Source organism: Canis aureus, chromosome 12 (assembly GCF_053574225.1).
Source record: "Canis aureus isolate CA01 chromosome 12, VMU_Caureus_v.1.0, whole genome shotgun sequence".
Taxonomy (NCBI): domain Eukaryota; kingdom Metazoa; phylum Chordata; class Mammalia; order Carnivora; family Canidae; genus Canis; species Canis aureus.
This window is the reverse complement of record NC_135622.1, coordinates 28,966,347-28,988,786: the sequence shown is the minus strand read 5'-3', so window position 1 is coordinate 28,988,786 and position 22,440 is coordinate 28,966,347. Positions and strand designations below refer to the sequence as shown.

At 46.9% G+C, this 22,440-nt stretch overlaps 1 pseudogene across 1 annotated transcript in view; it reads right to left on the bottom strand.

Moving 5' to 3' along the window:
* LOC144280868 (NADH dehydrogenase [ubiquinone] 1 alpha subcomplex subunit 1 pseudogene) overlaps positions 1-22,440 on the bottom strand; it is a 220,776-nt pseudogene that overhangs the window by 53,689 nt on the left and 144,647 nt on the right. Inside the window, exon 6 of the transcript XR_013349298.1 lies at positions 984-1,091. The product of XR_013349298.1 is annotated as an NADH dehydrogenase [ubiquinone] 1 alpha subcomplex subunit 1 pseudogene (transcript). The remainder of the gene's footprint in view (positions 1-983; positions 1,092-22,440) is intronic.

Here is a 22,440-nt window from a genome sequence, read left to right as displayed (position 1 = left end):
AGCGCGAGCGGCCCCGCGGCCCCCGCGCTGGTGCCTTGGGGTCCGACCTCCCCGAGACGCAGCCCCCGACGGCGCTCGCTCCTCCTTGCTGCCTTTTACTCTTCCTGAAACAATTCTGGGGATTTCAACCCTCTGAAAACGGCCCGCGAAACTCTCCAGAGCGCAAATCAATCCACGCGGAGACGTGCGGATTGGGTTTGTTTTTTTTTTCTTTTTTTTTTTTTTTTTTGGTTTTTTAGTTTTTTTTTTTTTTTTTTTTTTGTCATTGTTGGAGTGTAAAGGGAGCTGTCAGTCTAGAAGCGCCCCCTGCCCCGGAGCCCAGCGGAGTCTGCAGAGCCTTCTCCCCGGGAGGGCAGCTGCTGGACCCCGCGAGCCGGCCCCTGTGGCGCGCCCTGCGCACGTGGCTCTGCGGAACCTGCTGCAGGTCCAAGGTGGCTTAGCTCGTGCCGCCTGGAGCCCGACAAGCTCTGGGACAGCACAGGGCACGGAGAAACCCTTGTCCCATTTCACCTTCAATAATAATAATAATAATAATAATGATAACCCTGACTCTCAACAAGTTCAGATCCCATTTGGGGAAGGGGAGGGGGAGGATTTATCAAAGACTTATAAATGGGGGAATCTGCTCATAAAAACAAAGCCCATCACATGGTTTCACACGATGCCAGCATATTTTGCTTTTCTTTGGCAACGATCCAGGATTTAGCTACCGATTACAGTATACCCTACGAGGTACATGTATTTCTATGGAATGTCTCCCTAAGTGTTTGCTGACTTGCTCCTGAATTACCCGCCTGGTGAAGCGGACCCTGGCCGCGGGGAATTACTGCTGCTTCACGCGGGTGGTCTGTGCGCCCCTCCCTGGGGGCTGCGGTGTGTCTGGGGGCCCCCCCCCGGCACAGGACAGCACCGGGAGGCTCTCATTCACATCCACTGGGGACCCCTAGCTGGCCTTCTGTAAAGTGGCACGGTGCAGGTCTTACCTGCCTGACAGTCTCCTTTACAGATCCAGCTCATAAAGGATGAGGAAGCTCCCGGCAGCCACACACCACAACCAAGTCTTTTCCCCTTTTGCTCCTTACTTTGCACATCTGTGAAGTAAAGAAAAGGGTACAAATTTAGCAGGAATGACTAGGTTATTATACTTGAAAAAAAAAAAAAAAGTCAGAGCCATCGTGACAAAATAGTGACCACATTCTGGAATGTAGTTACTCAGGTGTTTGTTAGATCAAACACCCGTATTTCTATCTTTCAAAGTCTCATGCCCCACTAAAAAGAAGAGGAAAGAAAAATTTTTTAAAAGACTCGCATGAAATCTGGTCTCCTCCAGTTGGACTTTCTCTGGTTCCGTGTGCAGGAAAATGCTCGTTTAACCCCCAGAGTCCTGAGACTCTAAGGAGAGGCATCAATATTATTCATCTTGTTTCTGTTCTGTCCACTGCCCTAGGAATTTACTGATACCCTCACCCCCACTTCCCGCTGTGTAAGGCAGCTCGCTGTTCACCAGGCTGTTTGATTTGCCCATGGAGAGGCGTTTTCTAGTTGAAGGCACTAAATTCAGGATGGTGTCACTTCAAGGTTCTGATTCAATTTCATCCAACTGTCCCCCTCCCCAACAACCCCAACCTACACCAAACAGAAGCATATACCTGTATGAAGAGCAACTCCTATCCGCACTCATTTAACATTTGCTTTGTCTAATAAAATCCCAGCTTTCTTGGGCTTAGCAAAAACCCGTTGCTGGAGAAAATGGACATTGACATCTCTACTCCTCTAACTTAAAAACAGCCAAACTAAATTAAGTAACAACAACAACAAAAAGTTGTTTCCCACACATTTGCCCTGCTCTTACCACCAGTCTTCAGCCTGAAATAATTTCATGCTTGAGTTATTAACTTATGAAAATAGGCACAAAAGGGGAAAAATGTGAGCAGATCCTCAGCTATATTATTAGTCATTGCTACAGCTGAGTGCATTCCGGCACAAAGGCGTGTTATTCTGAGTACCTCAGTTTTGAACAAAATGCAGCTCACTAATGGGTTATGCCTCATATACCTTTTTATAATCATTAGGTTGCCATTCTCTGTAATTTATCCTGTTTTTCATTAAGAGTTTGTGCATTAGGCAGGCATGCGCTCAAGCGCCCATGCACGGGTGCGTGCATTCCTGTGCGTGCGCTCACGTACACACACATCTGTTAAGTCCCCTTTTGTTTGTGGCTGAAAAGAAAGGTCACGGGCTGTACTGTCAGTCATTTTAGGGAAACTACTCTATTGATAATGATAATTATCATTGATTATGATAATTGATAATTATCACTGATTATAATGCTTTGGAAATCAGGGTGATGGATGGGCGTGAACGTAGGTTCTGAAAAACTGGTGAATTGGGGGTAGGAGCATGAATAAATGAAGGGAATCCGAAGCATTCTGGAGAAGATGGAGACAGAATTAGGGGAGTCTGATCTGTCTCCCCTTGGTCTCTATTTGTCAGGGGAAGAGATGGATTGGAATCTTCCTGGGCTGGGCAGAAGCATCTCACTCACTTGCTTAGTGTTCTCAGGTCTTCTGGATGACTGACAAGATTCCAGACAATAGCTCTCTTTTTGGAGGTTTCTGGCTTGCGCTCAGAGGTGTGCCCTAAACCAGTTTGAGTCAAGTGAATAAAAGAGCCAAGTTTTGAACCTGCTGATTTTTTTGCTTCTGTAAAGTCTGGAATTGGTTATAGAAATCAAGGCCTTTGAATGCTCACCTCTGGATAGACAAAAATATAACAAAAACAGCAGGCAAGAAAATAATCAGGTGAAAGAAAAACAGGCGGGAAATATGAGAAGCTTGGAGAAGATGAAGGTTGTCACAAACAAGAATGGATCATTCAAGCTGTCTCTTCAACAGACCAGAGGTCTGCCAGGGGCTGGTGATCCTGGAAGCAGTGCCCCCATCCGGGGCAGGGAGCCTACCTCACCCCCCAATTCTAAGCCAGTAAGAAAAGCCCCTGGCATCTTTCCCCTGGATTAGGACAATGGGATTCTCCACCTGACACTTGCAAGGCCAGGAGGGATACTAATTGGGAACCAAATGTGCTCCTTTAACCTCTCTGAAGTGTTAATGAACGCTTTGATTTTGTTCTTTCCTGTTCAGTAAGACAAATGGGCTTTTGCTTTGCCCTGAAAAAAATCTGATCTCCCCTCCCAAGCCAGCTGCCCATCTTCCTGATAAGGCCAACCGGAAGCCCTGCAAGGGGGTCGCCTCCTGTCAGGTGACAGGCGATCACTCTGGCAGGGCACACTGCAGTCAGAGCCCAGGATGCATCACCACCAGGTCCCTGCTCATACAAAAACACAACGGTGCTTGTAGTAACTCAACCCAGAATGTCCTGTTAAATAGCAAGCAACATAGCCATGTTGGGGTTCTGGGATACTGTGCCCTGTAGAGGCAATCAGGCTGGACAGAACCCCAGGAAGACAGAGCTCCCGTCCGAGATCTGGGATTTTGAGAGAGTATGAAGCCAACTTGTCCTCACCCTTCTCTTACTTGTAACACTCTGGGTGCACAGTGGTGGCAGAAATTGAACTGGAAGGGATGCTGCTTCTCACAGCTGGCATGGAGCCCTTGAGGCTCATCTGCCCTGACACTCCAAGACCAAGACCTCCCTCCCTCTCCCCAAGGCCGGGGCAAAGTCAGTGTGATGGAAGTCTGCAGAATGGAAGCAACAGGAGCCCCGTGGTCCACTCAAAGACCACGGAAGGTGGGACAGGCGCCTCCCATGCCCCATGCCAGCCACAGGGGAAGCACAGGCCATTGGGACAGAGCTCTGCTCCAGGGGCACGCACGGAGAAAGAGGCCCAATGCCCAGCGGGGCATTCCTGGACATGGCTGCAGACTGTGGTGGAAATGGGAGAGTGGAGAGAAAAGTGCTCTTGAGAACAGAAATTCAAACCTGGGAAAACATCACCCATGTTATCTCGTTCTGTCTTAAGTTTAATCTCCACAGCCCACAGGCCCAAAGTCCTGCTGATGTGTGTGTTATCTCCTTGGATCCTCTTCCCATCTGTGAGATCAGCACCAGGGTTAGACCGCCCCCCACCCCACTTTTGTTTTTACTGTCTTAACCGTTGTAAGTTAAGTACACGAACATTGTTTTACAACAGGCCTTCAATCTTTTACATTTTGCAAAACTGAAATGCTACCCATTAAACAGTGTACTCTCCCCAGCCATCTACTTTAGGTCTCGGTGACTTTGATGACTCCTAGTACACCCAATGAAGTGGAATCACGTAAGACTTGCACTTTTATGACTGGCTTGTTTCACTCAGTACAATGTCTTCAAATTTCATGTATCTTGTGGCATGTGGCAGATTTTCCTTCCCTTTTAGGCAAGTGAATAATATTCCACTGTAATATTCCACTGTGTGTAGAGACCACGTCTTGCTTACCTACTCACCTGTTGAAGGACACTCGGGTTGCTTCCGCCTTCTGGCTCTTGTGAATGATGCCACTATGAACGTGACTGTGCAAACATCCTTCTGAGAACTTGCTTTCAATTCTTTTGGGCCTACACTCAGAAGAGGAATTGCTGGATCATATGGTAATTCTATTTTTAATTTTTTGAGGAACCCCCATACTGTTTTTTACAGCAGCTTCATGCTTTTACATTCCCACTGGCAATGCAGGAGGGCTCCCATCTCTCCATGTCCTGGCCAACCCTTGCCATGGCCTGCTGATACATATATACCCATACGCCCTCTGAATGGGAACAGGTGGTGTCTCCTCATAGTTTTCCTTTGCGTTTCCCTAATTCTTAGCAATAGTAACTCTCTTTCCCTATGCTCGTTAGCCATTTGTATATCGTCTTTGAAGAGATGTCTGTTCAAATCCTTTCCTCCTTTTTTAAAAAAATTTTTTATTTATTTATGATAGTCACACACAGAGAGAAAGAGAGGCAGAGACACAGGCAGAGGGAGAAGCAGGCTCCATGCACCGGGAGCCCGACGTGGGATTCGATCCCGGGTCTCCAGGATTGCACCCTGGGCCAAAGGCAGGTGCTAAACCACTGCGCCACCCAGGGATCCCATCCTTTCCTCCTTTTAAAATCAGATTGTTTTTTGTTGTCATTGACTTGTTGGAGTTTTTTTTTTTTTAAATCCCCCTTCTTTTTATGCATTTAGCTGAAAAAAAAAAAAACAAAACAAAACACCTAAAGGACCAAAGAGCTGGGTATCTTACTTGCTCTTGCCTTCGAGCAGGGAGCAGGGGCCACATGTGTCTCGGGGCCCATCCTCCCAGCCACGTGGACTCGCGGCAAACATTGCCCATCAAGCGCATACCCTGTGCTCACAGCCCAGTGTGCCAAATTGCTGTTTGGAACCCGACAGCAAACACTGGTTGCAGAAAACTCAGAAGCGTGTAATATCCACTTTAATGACGGTTCCACTTTCTGGTTTTCCCCTCCTCGGAGGAAAGGCAGAGAGAAAAGGCCGTTCACGGAAAAATACATTTAAATGGATCAGTGCCGGGCCACCCTTTGCACATCTGTTCCTAACCGGTTTCAGCTGAAACTACTGGAAATATACATAGATCTGTTTATGTGGAACCAGTTAAATCTGATAAGATTACAATTTGGAGGGTAACTCTGGATTTGGTGGTGGGGGAGAAAAACCCCTCCACATTCAGTCTCCATGCACACTCCTAACATTTTATGACAGATGTTGTTGAGGGAATTGGATTTGCTGCAAATTAAAAAGATCTATATTATTCAAGATTAGTTACAAACAAACTCAAGATGTCCCGCCGGCCTTTCTGGGGCACACAATTCCTGCCTCCCCTCCTCCAATCAATCAATCAATCGGGGCCGAGTCCTTTGTTATCAGAGCGTGGAGACCACAGCTGGGAAATCACTTGTTTCTGAGTAATTCTGTCCTCACTCCCCGCACAGGTATGTTCAGGAGGAAGATGGTGGGCAGGCTGTTCACACATTGAATGGCCAGTTACCTTCCCTGGCTGGACACCGCAGGCCCCTGAGGACATGCAGGCAGCAGGGAGCGAGTGTGTGCAAGTGCTGGGCTCTTCCTCAAGGAGCACCAGAACCACTTTTTGAGGTCATCCCTTTATACAGATGAGAAAACTGAGGGCATAGGATGGTTTGCCCAAGACCACAGTGACAATAAGGAGTGAGGTGCTGAAAAGGAACAAAGAGTTTTCCTTCCATCTAAATAAATGTCCCAGGGGGGCAAGGCCAGAGCTCAGAGATATCCACAGGGGCCTTCAGAAACGGAAGGAGTTAGGGTTAGGGGCCGTGCGCAGCTAATGAGCAGCTTTAGCAGATTGATACTGGAGCAGGGGAAAGGATGCAGGTATCCGTGGTGCAGATGGCCCAGATTGGGTAAAGAGAGACAGAAATCACCAGTTTTTGCATGTTGGCTCAAGTACTGAAGTCAAACAGAAAAACCCAGACCCTGCTGTGGTTTGCAATCCCACTGTGGTTTGAGGTCTTTGGTGCCTCCAGAGGTGGGAGGCAGAGCCTGCATTTGCTTTGCTCCCCCTCCAAGTGGACACCTGGGGATCTGACTATCTGGATTCTTGTCTGCTGGTGCTGGAGGCCTCTGTCAGAGGCAGGGGTGCCACAGCTCAATGTCTCAGTCCCTGTGTCCCTCCTAAATAAAGCCTTTCCTGGTAACTCCATGGGACTCCTCCCTTGACTCCAGCACACTGTGAACGTGCATGCACCTATAAACATTTATCTAATAATTTATCTCAAAAAGATGACATCAGTCTATAAAACGCACCACAGGACACAAGAGTAGCAGTCACATGGCCTCAGAAACAATCAGCTCAAATCGACATCTGACAACATCCCCCCACCACACTGCCAGGGGCTGGGCTGTGATTGGTAAGGTCTGCATTCCTGATGGACCTCACGCTGTGAAAATGCACCTATTTCTGTTCATTGAAAATCATTTTTTTTTAATAAGCAGCCCAGTGGAAAACAATTGTGAATGGCAGCTTCATTACATGTGGATTTTTAGAACAAAGAGAATATTGCTCATGCTCTACAACCTGTTCAATGATACTGGATTTTAATTAAAAAAATGTTACATGCTAAATTGATGACAAGGAAGGTGTGACACTAGGGCTATAAAAGAAATCAGGAAGGCGGCTTATGGTTGTCAGATTGCCTATTTGATGTGATCTTTTCTTTTCTTTTCTTTTCTTTTTTTTGATGTGATCTTTTCGATGTTACTTCATATTTTTGTCTTCTTTCTCTGTGTTTTCCATTTAAAACTCTCAGTGTCAAACTAGTGGGAACAGACTTCAAGCTCCGCAGATTTCAGATGGGGAGGTTGGTGGGGCCAGAGGAGGGTTCGAGGAGGTGGAGCCTTACTTGCCCTTTGGGAGCCTCTCACATCATCTTGTGCCACGGATGGGTTGTTGTTCTAAAGGGCCTCCTCAAAGTGGCTACCGCCCTGGCGCAACCCTAGAAAAGCCCCTTTGAAGGGACTAGTGTTTCTGAGCCTGCAACTTGGAGCTCGCTTCCAGGTGATTGGTTTAAGATCATCTTAGCAGACCTGATAACTAGGAATGAATTATCCTGAAGTAACACATTAAACGGTGTAGGACAGGCCATTGGATGTTCAACCCAACCTAAGTTTCACCAATTACAAGAGAGTTTTCTTTTGAGATGATGCGATCATTGAGTAGGAGAATCCACATGCTGAGAGGATGTCGATGTATTGGGTCTCAGAAAGGCAGACCGGAGCAGGCAGAGCGCGTCAGCTTCCTCTCTGGGTGGGCTTCTAGGACATTATGTGTCAGTTCAAGACCTGCAGCCCCATGAAAGAATAGCCATTTGCCTCAATCACAGAGCTCTGAGATCTGCCCTGCAGTAAAAGAAATCACCTCCACCACAGCATGTGCAAGAAGGAAGCAGCTGCCCTGTGTCTGGGAGCCTGCCTCAGGTTGCTGGGAGAAGCGTGGGCCTTAGGGCCAAGGGAGCTTGAGTGTCTCCTTCCTCCCAAGAGAACAGGTGTGCAGGAGCAGACTGCAGAGTCAACCACCAGCCAGAACTGGCCCTTGAGCTCCCCTGAGGAAGACACTAGTGTCCTTCAGGGACCAGCACCCACGGAATAGCAAATACAAAGGTTCTAGGACTGATGGGGCTGGTGCAGACAGAGTGAGCCACAGGTATGACATCGGGGAGGTGCTGGCCGGGCACAGGGAGGAGGCTAAATTCTGTTCTAAGAGCACCAAGAAGCCACTGTCCTGTTTCAAGCAGGAGGAGCACATGGCATGGTTTTACATTTCCTAAAGATTATGCTGGCTTCTGTCTGGAGTAGGAGTCTGGGCTGTGGGCCAGATGGGAGGCGATGGGATAGGAGACTAAGGGGGTGTCTTTCAAGGGTAGGAAAGCCTGGTGAGGAGCTGGTGGGGAAGGTGAGGGAGGGGTCTGTGGAAGAGACATCTAGCCCCTGGTCTCCTCATTGGGAAAAGTCTCAATAATCCCCATCTCTCAGAGAGGTTGTGAAGGTTCAAAATGGTGCATGAGCCCCAGCGAGTACCCAAGGCTGCCTTCCCATGGTCCCCTTTGTTCCCACAAGCACAGACAGCAGACAGCTCTCTTTAGCAATGCTGCTTTCTGACCCTCGTCCTCAGTAAAGTGGGAAGTAGGGCCTGGGCTAGAATGGGCAACAGGGCGGGTTCGGATTGCTTTTTTTTCTGAGAAATCATGTGCGGATCCCCAAGCGAAATGGTGATGCAATAAACTTCCATGTTCTTTTTTTTTTTTTTTAATTTAAGTTTGTTTTTTTTTAAGATTTTATTTATTTATTTGAGAGAGAGCGCACAAGCATGGGGAGAGATGGAGGGAGAGGGAGAAGCAGACTCTCTGCTGAGCAGGGAGCCAGCCATGGGGCTCCATCCCAGGACCCCAGGGTCATGACCTGAGCCAAAGGCAGCTGCTCAACCAACTGAGCTACTCAGGTGCCCCAACTTCCATGTTCTTAAAAAACATTTTGATGCTTACCAAAAGAAAGTTAACAGGGAACCGAATTATTATTATTTTTTTAAAAATATTTTATTTATTTATTCATGAGAGACACAGACTAAGAGAGAGAGAGAGGCAGAGACACAGGCAGAGGGAGAAGCAGGCTCCATGCAGGGATGTGGGACTCGATCCCAGGACTCCAGGATCACACCCTGGGCCGAAGGCAGGCGCTAAACCGCTGAGCCACCCAGGGATCCCCAGGGAGCCGAATTATCACCATCATGAAGCCCAACATTCCTGGGGTCACATTCCTTCCCAGCAGGTGAGGCCCACCAGTGACTGTCCTTTGGACCAGGATCCCTGTGTCCATCTCTGGCACTCACATCTGGTGGGGCAGGGGTGGGGAGTGGGTGAACGGAGCAGAGTTCCCACTTTCAGGTCAAACACTCACTTCCGAGCTCACACCGAGCCGAGCACACAGTGCCTAGAACCTCACAGTCCTTACGCTTGTGAAGTTTATTAACGGGAAACTGGCCAGACCCCGTGGGGTCTTGCTAGGGCTGGGAAGGCTCCCTGGAGGAGGAGGGGCCCAGGGCTGCGTGAAGGATGGGAGGAGGGGCCCATGGCGCCAGGCTCTCTGCTCAGGGTGCAGCTTGGAGGAGGACACATGACCAGTTTTTTCTGAGCCAGCAAATTTTCCATTCTAAATATAGCCCGAGATGACCCAAGACATCTTCCCCTCCCAAGGAGGTTCGAGGTTCTGTATTTTCCGGCATTTCTGTGACTTCTGAAGAAGTGAGCAGTGAGATCTGAGGTTCTACCCTCTGTCCCCGGATCCCATGGATCCTGGGTCCTGAGGAGCCATGTCTGATTCCCTCTTGAGAGGAGAGCCTGTCTGGGGTGAGGGGCTCTTTTTGGAGCCCAACGTTCAGTAGGTACGAAAGTATTTTGCCAGCCCTCTTCCTCCAGCAAAGTGAAACAAGCTTCTGTCCACCCAGGAAGGGCCACCCACCACCCAGGCCGGAAATGAGTAGCTTTCTTCCACCCTTGGGTTGGTTCACCCCAGCATCTCAGGACTGAGGCTCACCCCGGTGAGTTTGAATTGAACAACAGATCCCTACTTCCCCCAGGGAACCCTGCTGCAACATGAAGCTGACACTTTTCTCACATTTCTGGAAGGTATAGGATGCAAGCCTTTTGGAGAGAAGGCACCCGCCACAAGCCTCTGACACCATGGTGACTCTTGGCTCTGAGCAAGTGCCTTCACTGCTTGTTTGCAAAGGGGGGCTGGGGATAGTTTTCTGTATCTGAGTGGGGCTCTGCTAATTGCTGCACAAGCACTTCTGGGGGAAGTTCGAATTTCCAAAGGCCTGCGTTAACTCTGACAGCGCCAGTGCTTCCCTAACAGGGCGCTTGAGGACATTTGTGAAAACGCATTATGGGAGACACCAAGCAGGGTGGTTATCTCCAAAGGGTTAAATGACCAAAGAGTGAGGACAGTCATGGCAAGTTATATATAGCAAACAGTGAGCAAAGCAGGCAAGAGAGAGAGAGAGGAAAAAAAAGAAAAAAACCCACAGGGATATCCACTCCCCCCTCCCCGCCCCCGCCGGCAGGCAGCCCCCCCACCCCCACCCCCCTGCAACAGCACTATACATACAGACCACAGATTGGGGCATAGTTAAATCTGGCACACAGAGACTACAGCAAAGAAAGAAAACATATCAAGTTACGCAGAGTCCTATTCAGATGTGGGCCTGGGCCTCACCCGCACAAAGCTCAGCAGAGGAGAACAAGACCACGGTGTGTTGTCGAAAAGCACACCGGTGAGATTTGCTTTCCTTTCAGTCATTCGCTGGCCCGGCCCTGGGCAACAGGTTAATGCCCTGCCCCACAGGTGGAGACAGATAAAACAAACCCAAACGGTGTCATGGGCTGCAGGAAACCTCTCTTTCCAAACTTGATCCATCTCCAGAGAGGAAACACGCAAGGACTTAGCTCTGGACAGTAATCTGTTTTCTTAGGGCAGCGGGAGAGACCTGGTGGCCAGGGTAAATAAGGCACCGTGACAGTGGCCAGTGGCAGGGGTTTGGGCAGGCGGAGCTGCAGGGGAAGCTCGACAAGCCGACTTCCTACACTCTCTTCCCAACCAGGAGTAAGCTGTCAGTCTCAGAGGATGAAGGCGCTCTGGAAAAAGCCAGCGGAGAGAAAGGGGAGCCCCCCCCCCCCCCGCCGCCGCCCAGCCCTCCAGCAAGGGAGAAACCTAAGCCACAGGTGCATGTCAGGAGCCCCCCTTCCTCCTCCAGGCCAGTTCACCTGGCCAGAACCCAGCCTGCAGGGCTGCTCCCCCCAAAGCTCCCTGAGTGGGGAGAGCAGGCCGGGACTTGTGAAATGCAACCCGGGTGGGTTTCAGCCTCTGCGCGGAGCAGCCCGACAGGCCAGGCAGGCAGGCTGCCAGCGGGACTGGCCGAGCCTTGGCGCATGCAAAGCGGGCACAGGGAGGGTTAGATATGTTTTAGTCATCAGACATTGTCGCTGCCAGCAGGCGCTTGGGACTCCCTGAGGAGACGAGACAGCCGCCGGCTGGCACTTGTCATCTCGGGCTGCACAGAACATCAGTAGTCATAATGCTACTCCCTGTGTCGCCAAGTATGTGGGTCTTTTCAAAGCCGTGCCATGTGCTGCCCTACTTGGGCTTCACCTGACCCTAGGTGGGCAGGGCAGAGCATCACTGCCACTTTGCAGGGGAAGGAGGGGATGCACGGTGAGGCCACCTCTTGCTTGGTTCAGAGAGCAGCCCCTTACGCTGGCCTTCCTGGGAGGCCTACCTAAGGAACTGGGCCCTGCCGCACGGAGCAGTAGTTCTCACGTCTGAGCATGTGCCAGCAGCTTGGGGTCATCCTCCACCTGTGTGACCCATTCTCCTTGAGGCGGGGCTGGGTGCCCTGGCCCAGTGCCAGCCCCCGGCAGGGGGGGTATCCAGTGATCTCGGTTCACACTGGGTTCTGCCATGGATCCCAGCCCAGTCTCCATCTGACACGGGGACGAAGGGGCAAGTGTGTCTGCAGCTGTTCCAACCACAGAGGCACCCAGCACTGCATCTCTTTCCCTGCCTGTGACTTGATGGCTCCACCGTCTTGGCTCCCTGTGTAGAAATGATGCTGTAAGATGTTGAGTTGTGTCCTCCTAAATTTTATATGTTGAAGTCTGAACCTCTGCCCCCTAAACCTCAGAATGTGATCTTGCTTGGCGATAAGTTTATTATGGATATAATTAGTTGTATGAGGTCATACTGGATTATGATGGGCCCCTAATCCCGCACGACTGGTGTCTTTATAAAAAAACCAAAGGGGAAATTTGGGCATAGACACGTGCACACAGGGAGAACACCACGTGCACAGGAAGGCAGAGACCAGGGTGTTGAGTCTACAAGCCACAGAACGCCACAGATTGCCACCAAGCACCAGAAGCTGGGAGAGAGGCCTGGAATGGATTTTCCCTCGCAACCCTCGGGAGGGACCAGCCCTGCTGACACCCCTGCCCTCGGATCTTGGGCCACCAGAGCTGTGAGACAGTACGTTTCTGTTCTAAGGCACCGTTGTTGATAGTTTGTTATGGCAGCCCTAGCAAATACAGATGAGGAGAAGGCCACGGTATCTGTGGTGAGTTTACCTTGAAAACCGACTTTGAAGGCCCTTCCAGCTCTGCTCTGCAGACTTTTATCCTGTTTCGTTGCCCGAACAAAGAGTGAAATGGTACCACTGCAAGCACAGTCCATGACTTCTCTGCTCGAACATGCCACCTCCTTCTTCTCAAAATCCGAACCCTACTTTGTTCTGAACAGAAATCACATTCTGCATAATTCTCCCCAAATGACTCCAGGGCAAGACAAGCCCCTCATTCCCTTCTGGGCACAAGTAAGACCCTCTGCAAGTTATGACGTAATAGAGCCCCTCATATCCAACCAAGCGCAGGGCCCAGCGTCTTGCTCACTTCCCAGTCATCCCAACCAGTGCTCAGGAGAAGACCTGGAAACTCGTTCACGTGACTAAAATGATGAACGACGGTCAGGAGCTTGAAGCGCTAGCTTGCCCAGGTAAGGGATTGGGTCGTGCCGAGCATTGACTGGCACTCTGCCTTCTGCCCGAACAGTTATGTCATCCTCACTGTGACACATCCCTGCTCGACAGAAATTCCTCCTGGCGTGACCACACCAGCTCCCCTTGTGCCTTTGCATCAGGCCTCGGCCTCCCTCCCCTGGTGGCGTGGAGCCCAGTGACGCCAACATCCTCCCAGACTAAGAAAGTCCTCCCAGAGCATGTCACCATCCCCGGAATCCTGGCAGCTCCCCTAGTGCTGGAGCTCTGGGCATGGTGATTCTCGGGGCTACATTCTGGAGTGCTAACGTGGACCACGAAATAAGGCTTATTAGACTTGATCTTTGAATGCCCCCCCTTTTCTCCTTTGCTTTTGTTGCTTTGTTCCTGAATCCCGCCCCCTGCTCTACATCTGCCTGCCAAATACCTCTTTTAGCCTTACTGTTCCCCCACAGCGTCCTATTGTTTATACAAGTTATTTTTTTTCCACCGAGAATTTCTGAGTGCATCAATTAGAATGCGAGATTTTGAGTCTCATGCTTCCATCCTTCCCCCCTCCCACACTTGAGTGACTTGCACATAGGAGTTACTCAGTACAGATTTGTGGAAGGTTGATTCAACCTGAATTTCTTACGTTCATTTACTCTGTTACCTGTTTTGGTCCCAAATCCTTTCCTCATTTGGTCCCCAAGTGCCTCCCACTTCAGAATTCAGTCTGTTCATCCAGGGATGTTGGCATCTCCTAACTTAGACCAAAAGTACAGGAGTGCTCACTGCAGCTGATTTCTCATCAACTCAGAGCAAAAGAGCTCATAAACTTTCAGAGCCAGAAGGTTCTTTAGAAAGTATTCAGTCGGTTTTTTAATAAGAGGCCATGTGACTTGTCTAGGGTCAAATGGCAGGGTAAGTGGCAGAAGAGAGCCTGGAAGCCAGATGTCCTGGTTTGATGCAAGGCCGTTCATCATGTGGATGAAGACATCATCTGCATGGCTGGTGTAGAGTGGGGGTGGGGTGGGGGTGGGGGTCACATCATATCTGTTTTGGAAGGTTCTCTCTATTGGTCCCTGGGCATTTCAGCTTAACTTTAATGGCTTCCAAGTAAGTCCAGACACCTCTGTCACATCTGCTCCACAGGGGTCGCATGTGGGCACACAGACTCCCTTCCTAGCAGCAGAGACACTGTCTCCTGTTCTATCTCGCAAATCCACAGATAAGACCAACAGGGAGCGCCTTCCATTTACAGTGTCACACAGATGTCAGAGGTAGGTCTGTTTCCAACCACTGAGGAAGCATAAAGCAAAATAGTCCTGTCGGCATAGACATATGCCTCATTGTTTTCAATCTGAACACATGTTTTACATCAAGAGAGGGCTTGTGGTCGGGGTAGGGGGAGCTAAAGGGAGATTCAAAGGTTCTTCAGCTCTTAAAGATCTCAACCTCTTCAAAGTTTCAACCCTCAGAGCTCTTATGACGTTTCATCCCACTCAGCAGAAGTGCTTCTGCCCACACTCTCAGGTGCATGCATAGGGACTCAGCCGTGGTCCAGAAGGACAGAGAAAGGAAACAGGAGTCACCTCACTGCAGATATTTTCCATAGAGGATGCAATTTCTCCTTGGGGATTTGATGGGTTCTCTAAGGCACATTCACTTGCAGAGAACAGGTGATACGTGTTTGCTATGGAGGCCACATCAAGCCATGGGTGGTGATAGGTATCATGAGCTCACACTGGGGGGCAGAAGTGGGGGGGATGAGCAGCTTCTACCTGGGACTCTGGGCAGATGAGTGCTGGCCTGGACCAGAGTCAGGGACAACAGATGATCAGGAGAAAGGGGAAGGGTTTTCATTCACTTATCATCCGTGTTTCTAGCCTCGGTGCTCTCAATTGTAAATTGGGGATAATGATATTTTTGGAGTTCACCAAATGAGATCATTACCCCTGAAAGTGCTTGGTACAGAGAGATGAGGAGTAGTTCCGTGGACAGGAAGGAATTCCAGCACTCATGCCAGCTCCTGGCCATCTTCTTCTTGAGAGATCGTTTCTAAGGGGAAGGAGCAGCAAGCTGATGCCTCCATCCTGCAGGTTGAGTCCAGGCAAGCCAAGTTGGCGTAAAAGAATACCATTTAGGCTGTGCCCCAAATGGTCTGCAATCAGAGGGTCTGAAAGCAGAGTGGCAGGGGGATGGGGTGGGACCTGGAGAACCCAGTATGAGTCCTGGGGGGCACTGCCTGCACTCTGCTACTTCGGATGGCTCGCTGGTCTCCCTGGCCCTGTCTGCCTGTTGGTAAGTTGGAGCAGGCTGCACACAGCACAGGGTCGTGGCAAGGCTCTTGTAGAAAGATCCAGGAAGACAGCTGGAAATGACAAGGTGCTGAAAACATGTGTGATGCTGCTGTTGTTCTTACAGGAGGGAAAAAAGAAGGAGGGGATGAGAAGCAAGGGGGAAGGGATTAGCCTTAATTTAAAATTTTTGAAAAAATAAATAAATAAAATTTTTGGAAATTTTCAAATAGTTTTAAGTTTCCAGAAAAATTGAAAAAATAGTCCAGAGAGTTCCCACATACATCACACCCAGCTTCTCCTATCGTTAGTGTCTTATATCAGTATGGAACATCTATGGTATTTAATAACCAATATCGATGTTATTATCCACTAAAGTTTATACTTTATTCATATTTCTTTATTTTTACCTAATGTCCTTCTGCTCTAGGATTCCAGGATACATTTATTTTTTATTTTTATTTTTATTTTTTTTAATAATTATGGAAGATTCCTGTTTTTTTTTTTTTAATTTTTTTATTTATTTATGATAATCAGAGAGAGAGAGAGAGAGGCAGAGAGAGGCAGAGACACAGGCAGAGGGAGAAGCAGGCTCCATGCACCGGGAGCCTGACGTGGGATTCGATTCCGGGTCTCCAGGATCGCGCCCTGGGCTAAAGGCAGGCGCCAAACCGCTGCGCCACGCAGGGATCCCCATCCAGGATACATTTAGCTGTCAGGTCCCCTCTACGCTCCTCCTGGCTGGGGCTGTTTCTCAGATTTTCCTTGCTTTTGATGATCCTGCCAGTTTTCAGGAGTACTGGTCAGGCATTTTGTAGAATGTCCCTACACTGGGATTTGTCTGGTGCTTCCTCATGATTAGGGTGGAATTATGGGTTTCTGGGAGGAAGACACAGAGGTAAAGTGTCATTCTCATCACCTCATTTTCAAGTGCGCATGTATTCCACATGACTTATTACTCTTGAGTTGACCTTGACATCTGGCTGAGGTAGTGTTTGTTGAGTTTCTTCTTCTCCCTTCTCACACTGTACTCTTTGAAAGGGAGTCACGATGTACTCTCCACACTTAAGGAGTGGGGAGTTCTGGTCTACCTTCTTGGGGGCAGAGTAGCTACATCAATTATTTGAAGTTGTGCTTGCTTCATGGGAGATTTGTCTATTCTCCTCTATTCATGTATTCATATTATCAGTATGGAATATTTCATGATCATATATATCAGTGTGAGTCATGCATAGTTATTTTATACTTGTATTACTTATCATCCAATAATACTTTATTGCTCAGATTATTCTAGTTTGGGCCGTTGAGAGCTCTTATTCTAGTTTGGGCCATTGAGAGCTATTGCCTTCCCTTTAACACATCCCCACCACTGTGTGTTGTTGTTTGTTTTCTCAGCACTTTCTCATTTTCTGACGTTATATGATGCTCCAGGATCATCTCGTATATTCCCTGCCCATCCTAAAATCAGCCATTTCTCCAGAAGTCCTAGTTTCTTTTATTGGAGAATGATACTAAAATCTGAAATCTGGGCACCAGATGTGCTCATTGTTGCTGGGATGTCATTTATTTCGGACCCTCTTAGCTGACAGAGCAAGGAAATATATGTGTTTATGCCAACCCATATCTACAAATATTTTGTGTGCGTCTCTTTAAACATAAGTTCTTACTGATGTCTCCAATGCTAATCCACTACCACGTGAATCATTCTAGCATTCCTCTTCTGCTTGTCTGTAACTTCTCACTCCAACCGTAGGAAACTTGGCTCCCACCACCTGTCATCCACTTACTGAACTTTTCAGTTCCAAAATTCATGATGGGTGGCTTCAGAATCATCAACTCATATCCCATGGGAGACAACTTTATCAACGAGAATACAGTGTTATGTACGATTCCTTTTGCTTTTGCTCTTAACAATTTCCACTTATTTCCAGTACTACTTGGGTCAGCACCTTTTATGCCCACCCCATTCATTCTACAAAATGCCTGACCAGTACTCCTGATTATTCAGTACTCCTGATTATCTACATTTGTAACACAGTTAGATTTTTGTGTGTGTGTGAGATTCAGTGTTCCATCCCAGAATCCCCCAACCTTTTGAATAATATTTAAAAATTTGTATACATCTGAAAATTTCCTAAGATGAAAACATAGATGATTAATTTTAGATACTTCTTTTCTTCCTACCTTTTTTTTTTTTTTTTTTTTTTTTTTTAAGAAAAGGAGGGCAGCGGGAGCAGAGGGAGAGACAGAGTCTTAAGCAGGCCCCATGCCTAATGCAGAGCACAAAGCAGGGCTCGATCTCACGACTCTGAGATAAAGACCTGAGCCAAAATCAAGAGTCGATTACTTATTGATTGAGCCACCCAGGTGCCCAGATTTGTCTTTTTTCCAAATATATGCATTCAACACTATAAATTTCCACTAGTCTGTATTCTGTCATTATGGATTAGTGAGTATTTCTAAAATTTTTTATGTGAATAGATTCGTGCAATTTGTGGGGTTTTATCCCCTCTGACTTTTTTTCACTCCACATAATTATTTCAGATTCATTCATGTTCTTACATGTATTAATAGTCTGTCCTTTATTGCTCCATAGTATTCCATTATATGGATGTGCTACCGTCTATTTACCTATTTATCTGCACTGCACCTCTAGATTCTTTCCAGTTTTGAGTTATGAAAAATAAAGCTGCTATTAGCATTTATGTGGGAGTCTTTATGTGGACATATGCTTTCACTTCTCTTGCATAAATACCTAGGAATGAATGGCTGGGTCATATGGTAAATGCATGCTCTACTTTGGAGAAACTGCCCATCCATTTTTCAGGATGGTTGTACCATGTTACATTCCCACCACATTGTATAAGGTTCTAGTTCTTGCCTATTTCAGAATGGTTAGTATTTTTAATTTTAGAGATTTCAGTCGGTGTTTGCTGCTATCTCACTATTGTTTCCATTTGCATTTCCCTAATTACTAATGGCTTTGTGTTTATTTACCATTCCTACTGCTGTTCTTGTGAAATACATGCCCAATTCCTTTCCCCACTTATAAAACTGGGTTGTGTGCTTTCTCCTTATTGATTTTGAGATTTTTTTAAAAAAAGTATTCTGCGTTCAAGTCTGTTATCACCTATGTGATCTGCAGATATCTCCTAGTCTGTGGCTTATCTATTCCCCTCTATGGTGTCCCCCATAGAGCAAAAGTTCTAAAAATCTATGAAGTTCTATCAAACTTTTTATATGCCATGCTTTTGCTGTCTCATCTTAAAAGTCTTTCCCTAACTCGGAGTTGCAGATTCAGTTTCCGAGTCTCTTGGATTTGCCCATCTGCTTAGAATTTTCTTCTGTATTTTCATGTTGGGCTTATACCATTATAGGCTTTTTTGTTTTTAAGATTTTATGTATTCATTCATGAGAGACACAGACAGAGAGAGAGAGGCAGAGACACAGGCAGAGGGAGAAGCTGGCTCCATGCAGGGAGCCCAATGTGGGATTCGATCCCAGGACTCTCGGATCACACCCCAGGCTGAAGGTAGGTGCTAAACCGCTGAGCCACCCAGGGATACCCAGTTATAGGTTTTAAAAATGGGTCCCCGTGATCCATTTTGAGTTAATTTTTGTATATGGTGTGAGGTGTTCATCAAAGTCCAGTTTTTCATGCTGATAAATATTCAGTTGTTCCCCTAGCATTTACTGAAAGAGTATTTTATTCCCTATGGAGATGTTTTTGCATCTTCTCTGAAGATCAGTTGTCCATATACATATGTTGGTCTGTTTCTGAAATATATATTTTGTTCTATTCATCTGTTTGCCCATGTGTATGCCAACATACCCTGCTTCATTCCAGTAACTTTATTTTTTTAAATTTTTATTTATTTATGATAGTCACAGAGAGAGAGAGAGAGAGAAAGAGGCAGAGACATAGGCAGAGGGAGAAGCAGGCTCCATGCACCGGGAGCCCGACGTGGGATTCGATCCTGGGTCTCCAGGATCGCACCCTGGGCCAAAGGCAGGCGCTAAACTGCTCTGCTACCAGGGATCCCATTCCAGTAACTTTAATATAAGACCTGAAATCGGTTAGTGCTGGTCCTCAAAGTTGTTCTTCTTTTTCAGAATCCTCTTGGCTCTCCCAGATCTATTGTGTTTTCTTTTGAATCTTAGGGTCAGTTTATTGATTTTGACAAACACAAAAGGGTTTAGGGTGTTTTTTTTTTAAGGTTTTATTCATCCATTCATGAGAGACACAGAGAAAAAGAGGCAGAGACACAGGCAGAGGGAGAAGCAAGGAGCTTGATGGGGGACTCAATCCCAGTACCTCAGGATCACATACCAGGCCAAAGGCAGATGCTCAACCGCTGAGCCACCCAAGCATCCTGGTTTAGGAGTTTTTAACTGGCATTGTGTTGAAGCTACATATCAATTTGGAGAAAATTATCATCTTAACAATGTAGAGTCTTCTGGCTCAAAACAAGGTATGTCTTTCTATTTACTTATGTTTAATTCAATTCCTCTCAGCAATATTTGATAGTTTTCAGTATGCAGACCTTTCTCATCTTTGTCAGATTTATCTATCCCTAAGTAGTTCTGAGTTTTAGGTTACTAGAAATAGTATTTTTTTAAATTTCAATTTCAGATTGCCCATTGCTCGTACATAGACATGCAGGTGATTTTCCTGTATTGATCCTATTTGCACCCTTCTAATCTCACTGATTCCTTTTAGTGGCTTATTATACATTCATGTATTTTTGCCATTTCTGTTTGTTTCATGTGAGAGACTAAATCTAGTCTCTAGTCTCTCTATCCATTTGACTGTAATGGAAGCTTGAAGGATTTGCTTTTAGGAAGTGTATCTACTAAGGTGATAGTAGAATCACCATTAGGGCACAGTGTCACCGAGGCCCATATACATGGGAAATAATGAGAGTAGTCTGCTCTCACTGTTGCCCAAGAATACAGAGGGTAATTCTTAGAACACTTCCCCAGTAAATGATAAGATATATGAGGACGTGTTTTGGGAGCCTCATCTGCAAATGAGCATGCTAGACCCAATGATTTTGTGTGCCTCACTAAAGGATGCTCACCAAAGTATGGACATCTTTGGAGTACAATACTCTGCAGCCACTGAAACAGACGTCAAGTAAGTTCACTGGCATGAAAACGCTTGTGGTTTATTACTGTACTCATTATCTAATGCTGCATAACAATTTAGCACAGACTTCAATATTAAAATACAGTTTGGAAGTCAGGAGTCCAGGTAGGCTCCGCTGGGTATCTGCTTGGAGTCTCATAGGCTGAAATCAGGTGGCAGCTAGTTTTATGCTCTGGAGGCTCTGGGTGAGGGTCCACTTGCAGGTTCATTAAAATTGTTGGCAGAAGTCAGTTCCCTGATTGTAGGGCAGAAAACCCCATCTCCTTGCTGGCTGTCAGCCAGGCATCATTCTCAGCATCCAGAGGCTTCTTGCGTTTCCTCGGCTAGTGGACCCATCTTCAAAGACAGCTATGGTACACCAAATCCCTTTTATGCTTCTCGACTCCCTTTTAGGGCTCACGGGATTCCCTTAGGCCAATCCAGATAATCAAAGGTAATCTCTCTGAATTACAGTCAACTAACTAATAAGTTTAATTAAATCTACCAAGTTCTTTTTGCCATGGAAGATAACATATTCATGGGCAAGATAGCTCATCATAATCCTGTGTTCTGGGGATTAGGCACAGAATCCTGAGGGGGCATATTTTGAATTCGGCCTTATACAACTAGCAAATAAAACTAGAAATTACACAAAACAGTATGTGCAATATGATAATATTTTTATAAGAAAAAAATAAAAGCAGTACAAAATTATGGGTAATGTTTGCTTTCTTCTTTATCCCCTAAGTTTGTTTTTAAAAAAATTAACATTTGTCATTAGGACACTATGAAGAATTTACATAAATCCCAAACCCATAAAAATTCATTTACAAGACAGAACTCAAGGTGCATTTTCCCATAGACACATGTTTTGGGGTGATTAGAATCCTCTGATGTTCCACAAAAGACTTAATCCTAAAGCTCTGTGCCCCATGAGCTATTTCTAGTGGGCAGTAAATTCCAAGTTTTAATTCAAGAAGCCAAGAATAGATGGCTTTTCTCTCCTCATTCCCTGACGAAGCACCAGTGGGCAAGGGGGCTGGTGACCAGGAGCTATGGTTAGGCCTACACAAGAAAAGACCACCCCTGCATTAGGAGAGGAGGCAATGGAGCCCCTCACAACACTGGCACCCTGGGGCTGACTCCTGCACACGCATGTGTGTTCATGCGTGCAGAAGTATCTGTGCAGGAGCAAGCAGGGGAGTGTGTGAGCATGCAGGTGTACATGCATGGCTGGGGATCTGCAGCAAGTTATGCTGCCTCTTCCCAAAAGAAGAGTCCACTAAAAAACTTTTTGTCCAAGAATATAGTAAGCAATCTGTGGGGTATGATTATATACTTTATAATCTTCCCATTTTTTTTGTTCTCTCTTCTTCCCCAGTGTTCTCTCCCAGAGACACCTGTCCCCTGTCCCCTGTCCTTCTCTCCACCTTCCTTCTCTGCACAGGCTTACTCTCTCTGTCTCTCTCTTTCTCTCTCTCAGACTCCCATTCCATCCCTTCTTGGACCACTTTCTCCCGGATCTCCCCACCCCCAGCTAAAACTGCCCAAATGTCGTTCAGTGATGAATGGTGAAGCAAACAAACCAAGGCACATTTAAGCCTTGGGTGCTACTCAGCAATCAAGAGGACGTTGGGTCTCCATACACGGGGTGCATGAATGGATGAATCTCAGGACAGTCATATTGAGCAAAAGAATGCATACATGCTATGATTCCATTTATATATTATTCTTAAAATGACAAAATTATGAAAGCAGAGAACAGACTATTGGTTGCCAGGAGTTTGGAAGGGGAAAAAGTGGAAAGGACAGAGGGACGGCCATAAAATGGCAACATGAGAGATCCTGTCAGTCGCAGAAGTCAAGTATATCTTTTTCTTTTTAAGATTTATTGACTTATTTTAGAGAGAGAGCATGTGCACACGAGTCAAGGGAAGAGGAGGGGGAGACAGAAAGA